The sequence below is a fragment of the Panthera tigris genome, chromosome B4 (assembly GCF_018350195.1).
Source record: "Panthera tigris isolate Pti1 chromosome B4, P.tigris_Pti1_mat1.1, whole genome shotgun sequence".
Classification (NCBI taxonomy): domain Eukaryota; kingdom Metazoa; phylum Chordata; class Mammalia; order Carnivora; family Felidae; genus Panthera; species Panthera tigris.
This window is the reverse complement of record NC_056666.1, coordinates 111,598,261-111,617,211: the sequence shown is the minus strand read 5'-3', so window position 1 is coordinate 111,617,211 and position 18,951 is coordinate 111,598,261. Positions and strand designations below refer to the sequence as shown.

Sequence of the window (18,951 nt, the reverse complement as noted above, 5' to 3'; positions counted from 1 at the left end):
ACAGTAATGGAGTCTCTCTCTAAAGTACACAGTAACTAACTCTTCCACTGTTCAGGGTTTGAAACAGTCCTTGGAATTAGGCAAAATGGCTTCATTTATACTACAAGGATTCATTGTTACTGATTCTTTAAAAATTCTTTTCAGAGGGCAAGATGTGGCTCTTAGACAAACAAAAAGATCAAATGTTTGCAAAGTAACACAAGCTAGATTTTAGATCTAAGAATGCCAATTAATAAACTAACTTTTTTAAAAGTCATATTCTAGACAATTGGTTCTTCCCATAGAGCCCCTTCCTTCCTTCCATCCATCCTTCCTTCCTTCCTTCCTTCCTTCCTTCCTTCCTTCCTTCCTTCCTCCCTTCCTTCCTTCCTTTCCTTCCTTCCTTCCTCCCCCCCTCGTCCCTCCCTTCTCTCCTTCCTTCCTTCCTTCTTCCCTTCCTTCCTTCCTTCCTTCCTTCCATCCCTCCTTCCTTCCCTCCTTCCTCTCAAAATCAAACAAACCAATATTTAAAGCAGCTGTGTCTCTCTATATATAAAAGAGAGAAGTGAAATTGCTTGGGTTGGAATGGGGGCTACCTTTGGTTCCTGCTTTTCCTACACATGCTAGAAATAAGGATTCTGAAGAATCCTAAGAATTTCTCAATGTCCAATTAGAAAATTCATTTTGTAATCTAAGATTTATCAGGTTCCTAGTGTTATACACACAGCTTGGGGTTTTTTTTGTTTGTTTGTTTGTTTGTTTCTTTGTTTGGTGGGCGTGGCTGGAGGCAGCATCTGAAACAGAGAAGCAGCTAGTCAGGCTGTAACATTTACATTTGCCCCAATTATTAGTTATTCTAAGTTCTCCACATCAATGTAATAGGCCTCAAAAATGCTACTTGGTAAGTTAGCAGTACCTGATAGAATGGGAGTCAAGAGCAAAATCTCGTCCTGTTACTCTTACAGCAAGTAGACAAATTAATAAACAATTTAGTTAATTAAAGTACAATCGCTCCTTGGCCTTTTGGCTAAGATCAAGTGTAGTTAATTTAAGTACAAATTCTCATCTCAGGGACACATTTTTGTTGAAACTCTCTGTTAATTTGGCAGTTAACAAACTGGACAGACAATGACTTTTATTGGAAATTCACAGGTATTTAACTATATTTTTAAAAATGCAAAAGCATTGGAACTAGCTTTACCTTGTGGTTGGGAAAGGATGTACTCAAGTATCACTATATTAAATATTATTGTAATTTAAAATATGGTCCCAAAGTAAACAATTTTTGGAGCCGCCACATAAGTGAAGGCTCGACAAAAATGGGAATAATTACAGCCACAACCACAATCATTACAAAAACATTTTCTGACTAAAACCTATGAGACTCGTATTCTGTATGGACCCATTTATTCTCACTCCTTCCTGAAGACTGAGCCAGTGTCATTAGGCTTTATATCCAGAATGATCATGGACTTCATTTAGAAATAAGCTTTTTATTGCAATATGAAATTTTAAATATTTAAATGTTACAGAGGGCCGGTATAAAACCCTTCTCTGGAGGAGCCTCTGTGACCTGTAGCATCTGTGGAGATGACAATACTTGTTAATAACTGCCAACCCTCACTATTCCATCCTAAGAAACAGATCACAGCAGCACATTCTCATTTATTGGACCACCAAAGTGTATTTGTGTTTTTTTTTTAAGATTGGAGTGGTTGAAGGACATGTTTCTTGTTCATAAGGCTAATACTGAGAAGAAGCTGTATTGAAAGTGGCATTGATATGAGGACTACTTTTTTTAAAATGGACCACTTATGGAAAAAAAATATTGATACTCTTGCTCGAACACGAGCTTTACAAATGAGGGGAAAAGATCCCTTTTCATGGTATTACTATAGAAGTTTATTATTATTCAGGCCCCAAAAATCCAAATATGCTTAACATCAAGGGAAGTGGTTGGTCTGTGTTTTCTGTGCATTCAAGCATCTCAATTATATTCAAAGAGAAAGATAAATGCACCTACTTTATCCATTTTTACTTAAAATGTCTCTTCATATTTTACACCCAGTAATCAGCGTAGCATATGTTCACAGAATACTGCAATAAATGATAAATATCCACATTATATTCATGATTTTTTTTTCAATGAGAGTTGATCCCATTTCTAGTTTTGACTGGCTGCATGAGCCCGGTCATTTTTTATATTGAAAATAGACTCTCACTGTTACAAACATTAAATCAACCTTTATTCACATGCAGTTTTATTTGCTTCATAAGACCAGTATAAGCATGATTGAGAGATACCTTCCGCATTTTTTTCACATGAAAAAGTGGGTTTACTATTTAAGGCCCAAGTGCACTTGAGAAAGGGCTTTTGAAAAGCTCTGGATTTCAAGGCAAAACAATTGGCATTGTCCATTACGCTTGGATAAATGTTTGTACTTTGTAGCAGTTTCCTAGCATTCTCTTTTGAAACAATGCGGAGTCTCCAGATCAACATTGTACTCAATGATGTTTCTATTTTTGTTTTCCTTGATCAGTACCAGGGGAAGAAGACTGTAACAGATCCTTCAGAAAATCTGTTCAGGGTGACAAAGAACTCAAGGGAAAGCTAATCATCTAATGATTTCAAGGCACTTTAAATTCTTGGTACCCAGTTCACTTCTGTGAACCATCGTGCCTGATGAGTGCCTGAAGGGCCAAAACACTGACCACACATTTCTGCTATATTAAAAAAAAAAAAAAAAAAAAGCTGTTCACATGTACAAAGCATGTGAGTGGAGAATGACCCCATGCTTTTGCCATAGCTCTGCTCAGAAAACAAGACAAATGAAGCAATGTAAAATGAGTTATAAATGAGTACATGTGCTAGTTTGATTTTTTTAATAGGAAATATTCAAAATAAAAACATGCAATTGTGTTGAATAGGGACATATTTTGAAAAAAAAAAACCATATATATATACACAGAATGGGGATTTGGAATTAATATTTAATTTGAAGGAAATAGATATTAAAATCATTCCATTTTAATGAAATTAAATATGAAAGCATTGAAAATAAAATGTAGTTTTACCTAAAAGCATGCTAACTTAAAGCTGAAATGCTTCAGATAAAAAGTTATCTATGCAAATTTTGTTTTCTTACTTGAACTTTTATTAATGTTGAAAACTGGCATTTGTTGGTTTTCACTGATACGATATTTCAAAAGAGAATTACCAGTTTCGTAGTTTTCTTTTCCTTGAACCAAAATAAAATCCTTTAACAAAAAGTCTTGGTATTAAATCACTAGCAAAGAGTAGCTCAAGGCCTTATTTAAAGAACCTCAATAATACCAAAAAGCAGAGAGGATATGAAAGGAAAGAAAATCTGGACTAAGTATGGTCTAAAAAATTAATTTAAGACATTCTTTTTTCCTCTTGCTTTCTCCAACAAAGTAATAACAGTTGGGAGTCTTTCACACAAAATCAGCCTCAAGCAGTCCATGAAATACAGAGAATGCAGAGACAGAGAACTGAAGTTGAAATTGTTTCAAAGTCCTCAATCTATACTGTCTTCAATATGCAAATAGAAAACTTTAAATAGGGATTTAGGGAAGTCCCTAATTAGGACCTAAATAGGAAGAAGGTTGTTGGGGAGAAATGGACTCCCATGTAATTTCCCAGACTGAGGACTGAAAACATACTTTAGAATTATGAAATCTAAAATAGTTCACTTTTGAGGCGCCTGGGTGGCTCAGCCGGTTAAGCCTCTGACTTCGGCTCCGGTCATGATCTCAGGGGGTTCGTGGGTTTGAGCCCTGCATGGGGCTCTGTGCTGACAGCTCAGAGCCTGGAGCCTGCTTCAGATTCTGTGTCTCCCTCTCTCTCTGCTCCTCCCCCACTCGCACTCTGTCTCTCTCAAAAATAAATAAACATTTAAAAATTTTTTAAATAAATAAATAAAATAGTTCACCTTATATACCAAGGGAAATACTGAACATATCATTGTGGTAAAAATCATAAATAATTTAATGGAATATCTAATAAAGTGACCGTGAATAAATAATGGTCATTTTTTAAAAATGTATGTTTTCATTGAAAAGAATTACAATCAAGTTTACCATTTATCTGGAGAAAGGAATTATATTAATGGCTTGCACTTTATATGGTACTAAAGCTATATACTTTATATATAAAAACATGTAATAAAAATAAATAAATATGGGCTACAAATAAATGCAAATGTAATATATCCTCTCCAAACCTTGTCCTCGGACACCACACACAATGTATGTGTGTATGCGTGTATGTATGTATTCAGTGGCTCTGATCCACTCAGAATGAAACTAACTCCTATGACAGCCTCCAAATCCCCACCCAATCTGTCCCACTGCTTTCACCCTGCCTGTTGTGCCCTCAGCACATTGACTTCCTTGCTATTCCTTGAACACAGCAGGTCCCCAGCAGCTCAGGCTCTCCTCCTTACATGGCCTCTGCCTGCATGGCTCTTTCCCCAGACGATCACAAGGCTCACTTTGTTCTGTTTACTCACATCAGTTCTTGGATTAAATATCATCTTCTTATGAAGCATCCTTTTTAAATTGTAACCCCATAACCTCATGCATCTCCTTCCTACACCCTGATTTGTTTTTTTTTTCCATCACTTACAATCATTTTCCATTCCGTGCATTTTAAAAACTTACTATTTGTTGTCTGTCTTCCCTTACTTACCAAAATGCACACTCCACAAGGAAGGTATTATTGTGTGCTTAATTTCTCCTTTATCCTCAGTGCTTCACAGAATGACCAGGATATTTTGATCAATAAGTATTTTGGAAAATAGTGAATGCAAAATAATTCACTTTACTACAATATGGGCCAATTGTTGCTTCTTTCATTAGAAAATGTTGAATTAATGGCAGCCATACGTATTCACTCAAATAGAATTCTCAAAACACATGAAAATATACCCACACACATTTTAAGTAGGGGAAACACTAGCGTACGGATTAATGACATGGATTTTGGATTTTACAAACTTAGTTCAAATCTGGTTCTGGCTCTATACCATCTGGCAGTTCATGTAAACTCTCTAATCCTCGATTTGCTCAAATGCAAAACGGGTGTCAAAATCTCATATGATTAATAGGAGGGTTAAATGAAGCAGATCATTTGACTGTAATCGTTATTTATTATCTAATTATATTATAATTTTATGTTTAGCTTTAATGTTATTATTGTAAGACTGTTATGACTGGGATCTTGTGTCTCTAGATGGAGACTGAGACTGTGAATACTTAATTTAGAGCAAACTTGGCTGATCCAAGAGAAACTCAACCTGGAACAGCCCATTAACTTCTCTAACCTTTTGAACAATCATCTCCACTGGAAAAAACAACGTTACACACTAATTTTAATTCTGTTACTGCTAAGAGACCATGAGATAAAAGGAGGGTTCAGAAATAAGGATCATTTCAATTTCATGACTTTTTATTAAAGAGAGAGACAGCATGTGGGCAAGAGGGGCAAGGGGAGAGACAATCTTAAGCAGGCTCCATGCTCAGCACGGAGCCGACACGGGGCTCAATCCCACAACCCTGGGATCATGACCTGAGCCAAAATCAAGGGTCAGGCGCTAAACTGACTAAGCCACCTAGCCACCCCATTATAGTGACTTTTTAAATGAATGCTTCTGAAAACATGTCGTCCAATATAGCCCCAAGGAAACAGACTCCTCATTCATACTAATGTATAAGAACTACTTAATTACCATGTAAAGTTTGAAAAAAAATCTCGTTTGCATTTGTTGGTTCTTCCTTTGTAATTGCTTGGTTTGTCACTGAGTGTAATGGTTCTAAGGTTTACCGAATAGATCCTGGGACTCAATTCTTTTTAGCTTTATTGATGTATAATTGACAAATAAAATTGTAACATATTTAAAGCGTGCAATGTGATTATTTGAGACACACACACATTGTGAAAATATATTGCCCCTTGGAGTTAGTTCACATACCCATCACCTCACGTATTTACTTTGTGTGTGTGTGTAAGAGAGAGAATACTTAATTTCTACACTTAGGAAATTTCAATTATACAACATAGTGTTAGCAACTATAGTCTCCATGTTATAAATTAGATCGCCATCTTATTCATCTTATAACAAAGTTTGTACCCTATTGTCGGAGGAGGTGATCAAGAGCATGTTTTAACTGGTTGACTCAAGAACTAGAGGCAGGCAACTCTTCTGTCCTTGAAATGGACATTCTTCTCACGGTTTCTATGGTGGAAGCCATGTCAAGAACGTAGCCTTCAGAGAGCAAATGTGTTGAGACTACCTGGGCAATACATGTGATTGAATCCAACTAAAGCCTCTATATAGAGGAAGATTCTGGCAGGTAGGTGCAGAGATCTTATCCTGAGGTCACCCAAGACAAGACTCAGGTATATATGAGTTCCTTTACTCTTTAAACCTACCACCTAACAATTCAAAGAGTTCTGCCTCTTTGATCTCTCCTTGCCTTTTGTGTGTGAGAGCCATTTTCAAATTTTGCCTGGAGAACTTCTTGAGGCTGCAAACCACCTTTTGCCAGCTTCTCCCTATTTCTCCCACTTCCCAGCCCCTGGCAAACACTTTTTGATTTTTTGTTTCTATGAGCGACTTTTTCTTTTTCTTTTTTTGTTTAAGCTTTTGCATATAAGTGATACCATGCATATATCCGTCTTTCTCTGTCTAGTTTATTTTTCTTAAAATTTTACCCTCTAGGCTAATCCAGGAATCTCAAATGATAGAATTTCCTTCTTTTTTAAGATTGAATAATGCTTTGTAGTTTTGATCCATTCATCCATTGATGGGCACTTAAGTTGTTTTCATACCATGGCTGTTGTAATGTTGCAATGAACATGGGAATATGGGTATCTTTTTGAGATAGATAATAGTTTCTTTTGATATTCTGTTAAACTAAGATTTCCTTACCTTTTTCCTGTGCCTTAAAATATTAACCTTAAATTAAGCAGGATGACCACATTTATCAATTTATTTAATCAAGAATCTCTGGAAAGAATCAAGGGTTTCCCTGATTTATATACTAGACTCAAATGTATTACAGAAAGCCAACATAGTGTTTCATTTAAATAATTTTCTCCTGAAAATATCAATAATAGAAAGACTGAACATAAAAAAATTACACAGTCAAATCTTATATTGATTTGGAAACTTCCTTGACCTACCTGTAGATCCTGAGAGATGGTTTCATTGAAGCTGGAAATCTTATTTTCCTCTAATTTCATTTTATCAGTGAGTCATGCCTGAGACAGCATTCATGACACAAATCAAACTATTAAGAATAAGCAACACATCATCCCTCAGCATATGGAAGAATTCAAAGTCAAACATTTTACCAGAGTATTTTAGAGTATAGCAATGTTTAACTCATGTAGTCCTCTAGAATTCACAAATTGATTCACTTTCTTTTATCTCCCAAACAAAAATGGGCTTTTCTTATTTCAACTTCCCTTTACTTCTGAAGCAAGATGTGGCTAACTTGATACATTATTTCCCTCATCTCAGTTGGAAATGAGATAGTCCTACTAATGAAATTATTCTTGTCTGTCCTTTTTCACCTGTGGATCATACTTTACTGCAAGGGTTTATGGACTGTGGCCCTCATTTACATATTATAGTCCATGAATAAGTATTTCCACCACTTCAATTTTCCTTCAATTCTATTTTCAGACATAGAGCTTCTCAGTTTAGTTCTACTATAAAAGATTCATTAGACACTTATGTGCTAGGTACTGTATTACATACAGAGACAGCAATCAGGAAATTTTATAAACCCATATACATATTTATAACATCTTCATTGCCCATAGGATCTGAGGTATGGTACAAAGTTTATATATAATATAAAAGGATAAAAGAAACTTTTAAATTCTCTTTGAAGTACTATAAATATAAAAATAATTTTAAACATTGAGATAGAAAGTAGAAAAATGCAGCTGAAAAATTCATAATGCCCTTAAGATTTTTAAGGATTACAGCTTTTCTAAATATTGGGGCTAAACCCATGAAAAAATTTCTTTACTTAGCTGTCTTGATTACAAAAAATTAATATATCCATTTTCATGAATACTTTATTAACATTTGGAATTTTCATACATACTAGACATTTGAGAGTTATGGTTTGTTTTTCTGTTCCTTTATTATTAATAGTAATATTGTTATTATTGTTACTGTTATTATTATTATTCTGTATTTCTAATTAAGAGCATATCCATGAGCTTTAGTATTTGGTCAGACATTGGGTTGAGTTAATGGTGTTTGATAAAATAAAGGCACGATTGATGGTCTCACTCATATCTTCATGGAGGTGGGGTTGCAAAGATAAGCAAGGCCACAGTGAAATGGGAGAAAAATATAATTCAATACAATAGTACCTTACTACAACCATACCTGAAAAGAATACCTCCAAAGTAGATTTATTTCTTGAACAACCATCACTAAATACCTCCTGTGTATCAGGCACAGAGGATGCAAAGACGAAATAAAACACTCACTGCTTCCAGAAAACACAGCATTATGGTCCCTCTTGAAAGCCTCTGCTCCCAGCAGCTATCCCTGGAAAAACAGAACAGAGAAATATGACTCGTAACGACTCCCGCAAGGGGTGATTTTTCTCCAGCAACTTTTACAAAGAAAAGTAAAATCAAAATTCATGTGGGCTGACTTTATTCTATTTTAATTAAAAAAAAACTGTCATAAACAATTTTTTAAATCATTATTGCTTGTCTACAATGATATTGACATTATATAAATAGATCTCCTAATCATTAAAGAATATCTCTGGCTCAAGAAATCTGAAATTATAGTGAATTAATGACTTGGAATGCCACTTCCATAAGCTCACTGACCATTGACTTAATTGTTGACTGGCAAAAGTAGTAGGTACTATATATGTAATTAAAAAAAAAACTTTGATAAATGAAGCATTTATTTATTCTTATGACAAAAAATACTTTCCTCTGTAAGGAAAAATCTCATTAGTACTTCAAAGATAATAAAGTAGTAACTTGATCAAACTGTCCCTGGAAGATAAAGTGTCAAATATACATTCGCTATTCATCTGTGAACACCTCTGTTTTCTCCCTTTGAAAAAACAGATTCTCATAATTTTCACTGACAGGGACTAAAAACAGAACATTGTGAAAAGCACCATTCATTTAATGAGTTTTTCCTTATTGGAAACTCCAGTGTCTCAGAGTTGTGCTGACGTTTGTGCTTTTTGATTTAATGTGGCAGCTTTGTCTTTTGGAAAACTTGCTCTGACACAGAACCACTTTATATTTGCCTAATTAGAATTCAGAAGGCATCGAGAGGTTGGAGATCCCTTCCACTGCTTGCCAAAGTCCCCCTTTCATGGCTATAATTCAAATTCTTTAATTCAGTGAAAATTTTAGTGAAAAATCTTCCAGATCAGACAAGTCATGACATAGCAACCAAGAGCACACCATTTTGAAACTTAAAGTGTTGCCAAAATTATATGCAACACTTTAAGTTATCACCACATAAAATTGGCTTAGGATAAAAATTTCAAATAGATGTTCACTTGAACCTCTTACAGAAAGACTATCTGTCTTTCCTACTGGATCTGAAGAATCATTAAAGATAAAAATTGCCTAGTCTTTTAAAATAATTTGTGATAAAAGGCACATCTATATCAGTATATTCAGGTTCCCTGTTGGATGCCACTTTGTCTAGGCTTTTATTTGCCTCACCCCTCCATTGGTACTGTTCCTGGATCACACCCAAGACATCTGCTCAACTGTGCTCTAGTCTTTAAATATGATGATGCAGCGATTAGTGGGCCAGAATGCTTAGTGCTGGGACTAGTCTGTATAATATGGTCCAGGGTGGCTTACCCTGGCGCTTCTGCTCATTTGCTAAGCAGATGGTCAGGGCTGGGGGCACATCTGTGACCATGAAAGAAATGTGTTTTCAGTGCAACCCCAACTGGCCTGAATAGAGAATGAACTCCTATTTCTCGCCTTGATTAGCTCTTACTTTAACAAAACAAGATAATTGGTCCAGGTGCTAAGTCAATAAATTAAGGAAATACTAATTATGCCCAAGAAGAAAATAATCAGGTCCAGGATGGTATGTTGTTGTGGCAATATTTATTCAGGTCAACATCTTAGAAAGAAAAAGCTAAACATTTAAAAAGTAAAGGACAAAAGACAAGTCAGGTCATACAAAGAGGACTTAGCTGCTTTAGGTAGTTATGTGGAACAGTGAAGAGAGAAGGAGAGACACTGTTTGGAAGTCTAGAAGAAGCTCTACATTGAAATATTAAATCTAGATAGTCACCATAACCATAATGTTGAACATTGTCCTGAGTGCATACACACATTATTCAATTTAATTCTCACAGTATTCTCCAAACCAGATATCTCTATCCACCTTTTACAGGCTGAGGAATCTGGGATTCAGAGAAGTTGACTCTTTCAAGATAACAACTATCACCTAAAACCAACATTCTTAAAAACTGAAAAGAGTATGAAAGAGAGAGAGGTAAAGTAAAGCCAACAGTTTAAGAAGAATAGTATCATTAAGTGCCAACATTGTAAAAGAATTGAAAAAGAAAAGGCAGGAAGGTGTGAGAGTATATAATAAAAGAAAAGTTGCCAAAGATATGAGGTGGGTTTGGAACAGGTGGGCCTGTTAACATTTACATTTACTTACGTGTCTACACACAAGAGTGACATGTTGGTGTTGATGTCTCTGGGTGAAAATGTGCAGGGCATCTTCTGAATGTAGGGAATGTATGCTAAAGCAGCAGGTTCTGAAATAAATGACAGTAAGGGCGGTAGTTTAGGTGGATAATAACAATAAAAGCAACAGGAGGTAAAGCCTCGAGGTGTTGGAGAAGAATAGCCTGATTAGGGTCAAACTATTGTTGAGATTTGGACACTAAATATTTCAGTTTGGGTAAAAGGTAGAAAATGGATGTTCGCACCAGAAATATTTATATACAGATAAATCTAAAGATGCTAATAAATTTCATAATTTAGACTAAATTAATGTCATATATGTCCACATAAATAATGCACATACCTATATGTATATGTATATAACATTATTTTATCTATTATATCAGATATATAATACATATACATAGCTATAATGTAAAATTATCTATCTTATAATAAGCATACATATAAAGTTAACACAGTTATATATCATTTATATATAATTACTAACCATATTGTAGGTATTCATATATATATAGTTTTAGATATTGTATATTGTGTATATTATGTGATATGATTACCCATTGTAGTTAACAGTTTCTGTGTTCTCCTTATCATCTTTTTAGGAGATCAAAGAGGAAAATTATTATATTACTTTCCTTTAATTACTCAATGAAAATAGGACTGTATTATTAGACTATTACCATCTGTCTTTCCTACTAGACAGATCCACGTGATCTGGAACTCCATGTATTTTTATGCCCTGTTGATCTCCCACACCTAGCACTGAGGTGTGAATATTATTGAATCTGTAATTTTTTAAAAAAAACCACCAAACTATTAAATTCCAAAAACTAAAGGATGGGAGAAGCATGATAACAAAATAGTGTCAATTCCTGCATAACAGTTATGCAGGAACTAATAAAGCAAGAATTTATTGGAAGAAATCTGGTATCAGTGAAGGGGGAAAAAAAACACAGAAACTTGGAATAGCGAGTTGAAAATTTGAAATAAAATTTAAAATAACACAGACTTTTTAAATTAAAATTAGGACATCATGGATGAACTTCTATGTAAAACATGTTAGGTAGAGATTTTTTTGAAATAAAGATCTAAAGCTATACATTGTATTTCATCACATGGATGGCCAGGAATATTTTGCTAATCCAGGCTATTCTTTTTTGAAAAGTTTGTTTGTCGAGAACTCCCGGAATAGCAATGCTTTCATATTTGGAAGTCTCTATCTCATAAATAAACCACATATAGGAAGTTTAACTGGCAGTGATGCACATAGACACTAATGGGAAAACCTTAAATCCTGGCTATTTAAGAACAAGTCAGATGAAGGCAAGAGGTCATTCAGCTATTATGACTTAATTTGACATGGCTAACTCAAAAGCCATGTGTTTTACTATCCCATTCTTGGATCATTCTCACTGCTTTCTTCGCCCACTTGTTATGATACATGACGCATAATACAAAACAGCTCCTGGCCCATTTTTTTAAATGGTGGGAAAATATTTATTTATTTATTATTATTATTTTTTTTTGCTGTTTACTTTATGATTCTTCTATAGGAACAACTCTGTTCTGATATCTTCAATTTTGTCACTTTCTTTTGACATGTCTTGTCGTCAGATGGCCCAATATGTTGTTACTTGAGGAGATTTAAGTTTTCTAATATGAATTCAGTATTTTTCCTCATCATCAACTTGACAGCTTTTCTCTTATACCTTTCTTCTTGTTCTTCCTCTTTAGCTCTGGGAAGAAGAGAGTTCTCATTCATCTTATATTTTCTTTCCATTTCTCTCTGATTTTCTTTAGATCTCAGTACCAATTATAAACCCCCATCCTAGCCCAAATGTTCTTCTACTAACTACAAATTTTGTTTCAGCTTCTCTTTTTCTCTCTCTGAATTCAATTTCCCAAGATGTATCATCTGTTATCTCTATGTCTCCACATCTTCTTTGTTCCTGCCTAGGGATTGGCTTTAGTGCAGACGAAAGGGTATAAGGAATTTACTAGCTGGAGAAGACTAGCATAATACCACCTTGGGGGAATCCCCACCTGTTGTCCAGATGCTTGCTGGACACTTTGGTCTTTGTATCATCTTTAGCCTCAATCGTCGAGCCTCCTTATGCAACAATACTCCGATCTATCAACAACTGGCTCAAGATCCCAGGTCTATGTCAACAATGACTCGTACCATTTCTGTGGCCCTGACCCATTGTGTTACCTCATCTTTTTTCTGCTTTCTTAACTTTTAAATATCATCTTGAACTCTCACACTCTTCAATTTACCTCAAAATACTTTTGGTATTCCCACACTAATGCTAGGGTCTGTGGCAGGGCCTTGAGAATACCAACTTGAAAAATTATCCATATCTCTTCAAGGATTGATGCTTTTGTTTCCTCTCCACTCTCCCACTGCCTTAACTATCTGCCAACTGGCTTCCATCAACACTGCTCTTCTGAAATTGTTCTCTCTAAGGTTGCCAATGGTTTCCTTGATCCAAAATTAAATAGTTTTTTTTATTTAATATTCTGTTTGTTCTCTCTAGGGTTGCCAATGATTTCCTTGTTCCAAAATTAGGGTTTTTTTTAAATTTAATATTCTCTTTCCCCTTGACTTTTCTCCTATTATTGGTTTTATTGAGCATCCGTTGGCAACTGCCTCATCTTGTCTCTTATAATGCTTTGCTTATACTCCAGCCGCTACAACTGCTTCATTTTATTTTCCTTGATATTATTTTAATGGACTGCCTAATCAAGTTTGCCCAATATCGGATCCTGATTTTCCATTTTTACTTTGCACTGTCTCCCAAAAACAAACTACAACAACAAAAAATCTAACTTCAAGACTTAAACTAATGAGGAGCTATATTTTATTCATCTTGTTTCATTCATTTATTAAGCATCTTTTTTTATCTCTAAATCTGATGTTTTACCTAAACTTTGTACCTAAAAAGTGAGGAAGTAGATTAAATCTTTAAATAATGATGAACTTTAAAAATTCAATGTCAGTGTAATAGCAAATCCAAGTTGTCTTTCAAGTTCCACATTTACATTTATAGTTGCTTACTTAACTTCAGCATTTCTACCTCCACTAAAATGTTCCAGCACAAAATGCTCTTCATGTTAACACATCTGTAGAATAGGGAATTGTTTTGCTCCTTTAATTCTGCCACTTTTTCATATATCTACATTTTTATTATTAATGCCTTGAACATATAGCTGAATTCAAAAAGAAGATAAATGATAAGCCCAGTCTTTTTTTGAAACAGTGCTTTGGCTCCAGAATTTAGACCTAGGATCCTGGAATAATTTTTGAGTTTCCTCTTCCTTACTTTCTAGATAAAAGGAGTAGCCAAATCCTCTTTGTTCACCTTTAGTAATAAAAGCAATCATGAATAACAGGTGCCTGGGTGGTTCAGTCAGTCAAGTGTCCCACTTTTGATCTTAGCTCAGGTCTTGATCTCAGGGTCGTGAGTTCAAGTCTGGCTTTGGGCTCCACAGTAGGTCTGGAGCCTACTTTAAAAAAAAGGCAATCATGAATAATACCTGATATTAGAATATAGCTCGGAAGTTCACATTGCTTCCTCCCACATATTATCTCATGTGAGATAGAGAGAAGAAATAGATATGCAGGAAATAATAGTATTATCTCACATAATGAGTTTGGTGTAATTGTCCCATTTACCATATGGTATGCTGAGGCTGAGCTAAATGATTCATAATTTAGGATTTATACTAACTCTATTATGCCCTATGACACTAGTTCATGATATTCAGTGACTCTCAAGCTTTTTTTTTCCTTCCTATATTTGCTAATTATGTATAGTTTAGGTCTTATTATCTCCATCCTAAATTAGTAGAAGAGTTTATTTTGTTTCACTACACCTTGGCTATTTCTACTATTCATTCTGCTCGTTGTTATCATTCTTTGTTACATTCACATTCCATTTAAAATAGTTTTTTTCTTCTGATTTTAAAACAAATAGATTTTCAAATTCCTGAAGATGTTTTATTTGTTGTCCTCTGGCATTTACTATTGTGGAATAAAAATTTGAGGCTCTTTTAAATTTTGTTTCTTTGAAGGTTCGTTTGGTGTTTGAGTTTTTTGTTTGTTTTGCTAATTGTGTGTTTGTAGAGATTCATCTACATTTGCTTGTGCCTATGTCTCATCATTGGACTCTTTAGATTTATGCTTTCAATTACACGTTGTGTTTGTTTATATTTTATTTATCTTCTCTTCTTCCCAAACTCATGTAACAAGTATTTTGCATTTGTTTCCATTTTGCTAATCATGTTTTTTTTTCACTTTAATTTGTGAAAAAAGGGATAAAAAGGAAATGAGGCAAAATAATCTGAAGATTAATCAATTAAAATTTCACTTTAGAAAATCAGAGAAGGGGTGCCAGAGTGGCTCATTTGGATAAGCATCCGACTCAGTATCAGCTCAGGTCATGATCTCTCAGTTGTGAGATCTAGCCCCAAGTTGGGCTCCAAGCTGGGTTTGGAGCTTCCCTGGGATTCTTTATCACCCTGTCTCTCTGGCCCTCCCCGCTTGTTCTCGTTCACTCTCCCTCTCTCAAAATGGATAAATAAACTTAAAAAATAAAAATAAAAAATCAGAAGAAAATCATAGTAACCGTAAAGTAAAAGAAATGACATAATACCATTTTGAAGAGAATATCTTGACATAGAAAGAAAAAAATGGAATAGAGAGCTTCAACGAAGCCAAAAGTTGTTTCTTTGAAAAGATGAATAAGTCAGCAAACTTTTGGCAAGACTAAAAAGACTTAAAATCACCCTAAATTTTAGGAAACAGATAAATCTCTTCAGAGTGATTTAAATACTGCATTAGTTTTTACTAGATAATGCCTATATTATTTCTATTCCTAAGATGGAAACATTTAACACCTGTTTCTGCTTAATAAAATGTAAATATACTACTGGGTCTTAATTTTTTCTGCACTTAAGGATACATTTGAGACTAACAACATGGAAGCTAAATATTGTAGAATAAAATTTGCCAAATAAAGAAAAAATATCTTTCAGATTCTTCTCTTAAGGCATTTTAAATTTAAAATTGTCTAGAGGAAAATGCACTATTTTGACTTATTTAGGAGATACAAAATTTCAGCTCAATAAACCTTTGTTGAGTGTACCAGACGTAGTGAAACCCTTGAAAGCCCTCTCAAATTCCAGAAGAGAGGTGCCTGGTCAGACTTCAGGAAAGATGTGAAAACACAAGATATATATACAAAGAAAGATCCATATGAGAATTCTATGAGTCAAAAAATTAAGAACTACAACAAGAGAAAACTTTATGGATGAAGATGTTATGTGTGTGTGCATGCATGTGTGTGTATCAGTGCGTATGTGTGTGTGGATTAGCGAGGTAAAAAAAATGACCATGTATTAGCACATGCAAAGGATGCTGGTATTTGTAAATTCTCAACTCCCAAATGAAAATATATATATATATATATATATATATATACACACACACATATATACATATACATATATACATATGTACATATATGTACATACATTCATATGTACATATATGTACATATGTATGTATGTACATATATGTATATATATGTATATATATGAGTATGTATGTGTATGTGTGTATTAGTGGTTACTTCATCTCACCAACCATATATATATATATATATATATATATATATACACACATATATATATGTATATATAAAAACTAGGGTGTATATATATGGTATCATATATAAATGGTTGATATATATATATATATATATATATATATATACCCTAGTTTTTTTTCTGTGCCATCTCTGGCACACTTTCTAATGGATTTCATTTAATTAAATTTGGAATATTCATGGGGAAACTTTCGAATAAATTTCTTATTTTCACTGTTGACAGGGGCAAACACAGTCATTTGCATGTTTACTGTTCATCACAACACATGAGACATCATTTGCATGCACCATGAAAGAAGTTAAGTGGGGGCGTCTGGGTGGCTCAGTTGGTTAGGCGTCCAACTTCGGCTCAGGTCACGATCTCCAGTTTCATGAGTTCAAGCCCCATGTCGGGCTCTGTGCTCACAGCTCAGAGCCTGAGCCTGTTTCGGATTCTGTGTCTCCCTCTCTCTCGGCCCGCCCTCCGCTCCCACTCTGTCTCTCTCTCTCAAAAATAAGTAAACATTAAAAAAAAAAAAGAAGTTAAGTGAAAAATGTCTCACATTTATGAGCACTGGGGTCCAAATTTCAGTTGTCCTAGCACTAATGAAATTTGTAACTTTGAGCAATACCACCTTCTGTACTAGGGTGGGGGATATCGTACTTATATGAAGACTCCTACTCTAGAAAAACAACAGGGCATGTTTATTTTACCGAGGTTTTACTCCCGTCTTCATACTAACAAAGGGGATTAGATCCTGTATGAGAGAAGTGACTTTTGCTAAAGCTGGTATCTTTATTGCACACATGTGTGTATGCATGTGTCAGAGAGAGAGATTGAAAGAGACATGGTTGTAAAACGTGTTACCCCTAGTTTATTACCATTGGGTAATGAGCTTGGGTAATGAATTTAAATGATATTTCAATGCTATTGAAGCACTATCTACTTTACTACTAATTTTCTTTAAAAGTTATACTTTTGCCATATTGAGTCAGAGATTGCTAATTCCATGAAGAGGGGAAAAGGAAAATAAAAGAGGCTTTGGGATGGTATATTCAAGGAATCCTAAAATTATGATGGTCCACTATTCCCTTTATTTCATAAACTATATGTTCTGCTTCCTATTTAGGGGAGATATAACACAGATGACATCTGGAAGGCTTTTACTGCCCTTAATTTTTTTTAAATCCCTGTCCTAAATAAAGCTTAGGTATTAGAAGTGGTACAGAAATGTACAAGCACGCTTTGTGACTAGGACTAGTCCTAACATTTCAATGTAAAAGGCATTGGTTTTATATTTTATATCCAATTTACTCAGCATAAATGAGTTTTGGAACCTGAGTATTATGTGGAGCTCAATTAAATAAGCTAGCAAATATAGACACTCATTTCTTAAATCAAGACATTTAGCGTTTAAAAAAACAAAACAAAACAAAGGTAGCACTCATTTTAATACCCCAAATCAGAAATGAAATATTTGGAAACAGGAAAATGTGTTTGAGAACTAAATCTGTAATAAATCTTGCTTACTTGTTTAATGAAGAAGTGCTTCAATCAGAAAGCACATGGGATATTATGACCGAACCATGACCCAGATATGTGAGGTTGACTTTTAAATGCCTCCAGTTGTCTCTAATTAATATACATCCTTCACCTTGAAATCAAAAACAAGTATAGCATCAAGGGATTTCATTAGTGTTAAGAAGTTTAAACATAGCATCATTAAATGGTATCTGAGGAAAATCTAGTCCAAATGGCATTTACTTTAAAAAACTAGGAAAACCAAATAGTTACATATATATTTCATTTCATCAAGAAGATATCAAGTACATATACGAAGATATCAAGCCATATATGAAGAACATCACAGAAGTTTTTACAATGCAGAAATAAAGATTCTTAATGTGAGCTTCTTCCATAAACAAAAAGATTTTTATACAGCTAATTAATGTTCTAACATCAATTTTATAATTAAAGTCAAGTTTAAGACAATCTAACTTCAACATTTGCTGTAAAAAATGTGTTGGAACATTGTTCCCCAGAAACTTTAAAAATAATATCCTATTTCATATTTAATATGGGTCACCACTGGTAAGTAAAATATGCTTATGCCTCAGAGTATACGGAATATTCCACAGCTTCCAAAAGAATAGTGTGATTTCAGTAGCCACTAACCACATGTGGATATTTACTTTAATTTTTTAAATTTTTTAGGTCTGTTTATTTATTTTGAGAGAGAGAGAGTGAGTGAGCAGGTGAAGGGCAGAGGGAGAGAGAGAGAGAGAGAGAGAGAGAGAGAGAGAGAGAGAGAATTCCAAGCAGGCTTCACACTGTCAGCACAGAGCCAGACATGGGGCTCAAACTCATGAACTAGGGAAGTCAAGAGTCGGATGCTTAATCGACTGAGCCACCCAGGCGTCCCACCACATGTGGATATTTAAATTTTATTTTAATTAAAATTAAATATAATTTGGGGCACCTGGGTGGCTCAGTCGGTTAAGCGTCCAACTTCGGCTCAGGTCATGATATCGTGGCTCATGAGTTCAAGCCCCATGTCTGGTTCTGTGCTGACA

General features: G+C 34.6%; 1 long non-coding RNA gene across 8 annotated transcripts in view; it reads right to left on the bottom strand.

The window, feature by feature from the left end:
* Positions 1 to 497: 497 nt before the first annotated feature.
* LOC107179968 overlaps positions 498 to 18,951 on the bottom strand; it is a 225,957-nt gene continuing 207,503 nt past the window's right edge. For 5 of the 8 annotated variants that reach the window (XR_006220121.1, XR_006220115.1, XR_006220118.1 and 2 more), the window contains 6 exons: positions 17,909 to 18,032; positions 10,698 to 10,797; positions 8,516 to 8,576; positions 7,187 to 7,293; positions 2,003 to 2,076; positions 498 to 773 (listed from right to left, as the gene is read on the bottom strand). This is a non-coding gene — a long non-coding RNA (uncharacterized LOC107179968). The remainder of the gene's footprint in view (positions 774 to 2,002; positions 2,077 to 7,186; positions 7,294 to 8,515; positions 8,577 to 10,697; positions 10,798 to 17,908; positions 18,033 to 18,951) is intronic. The other 3 variants (XR_006220117.1, XR_006220119.1, XR_006220120.1) reach the window with 2 other exon arrangements.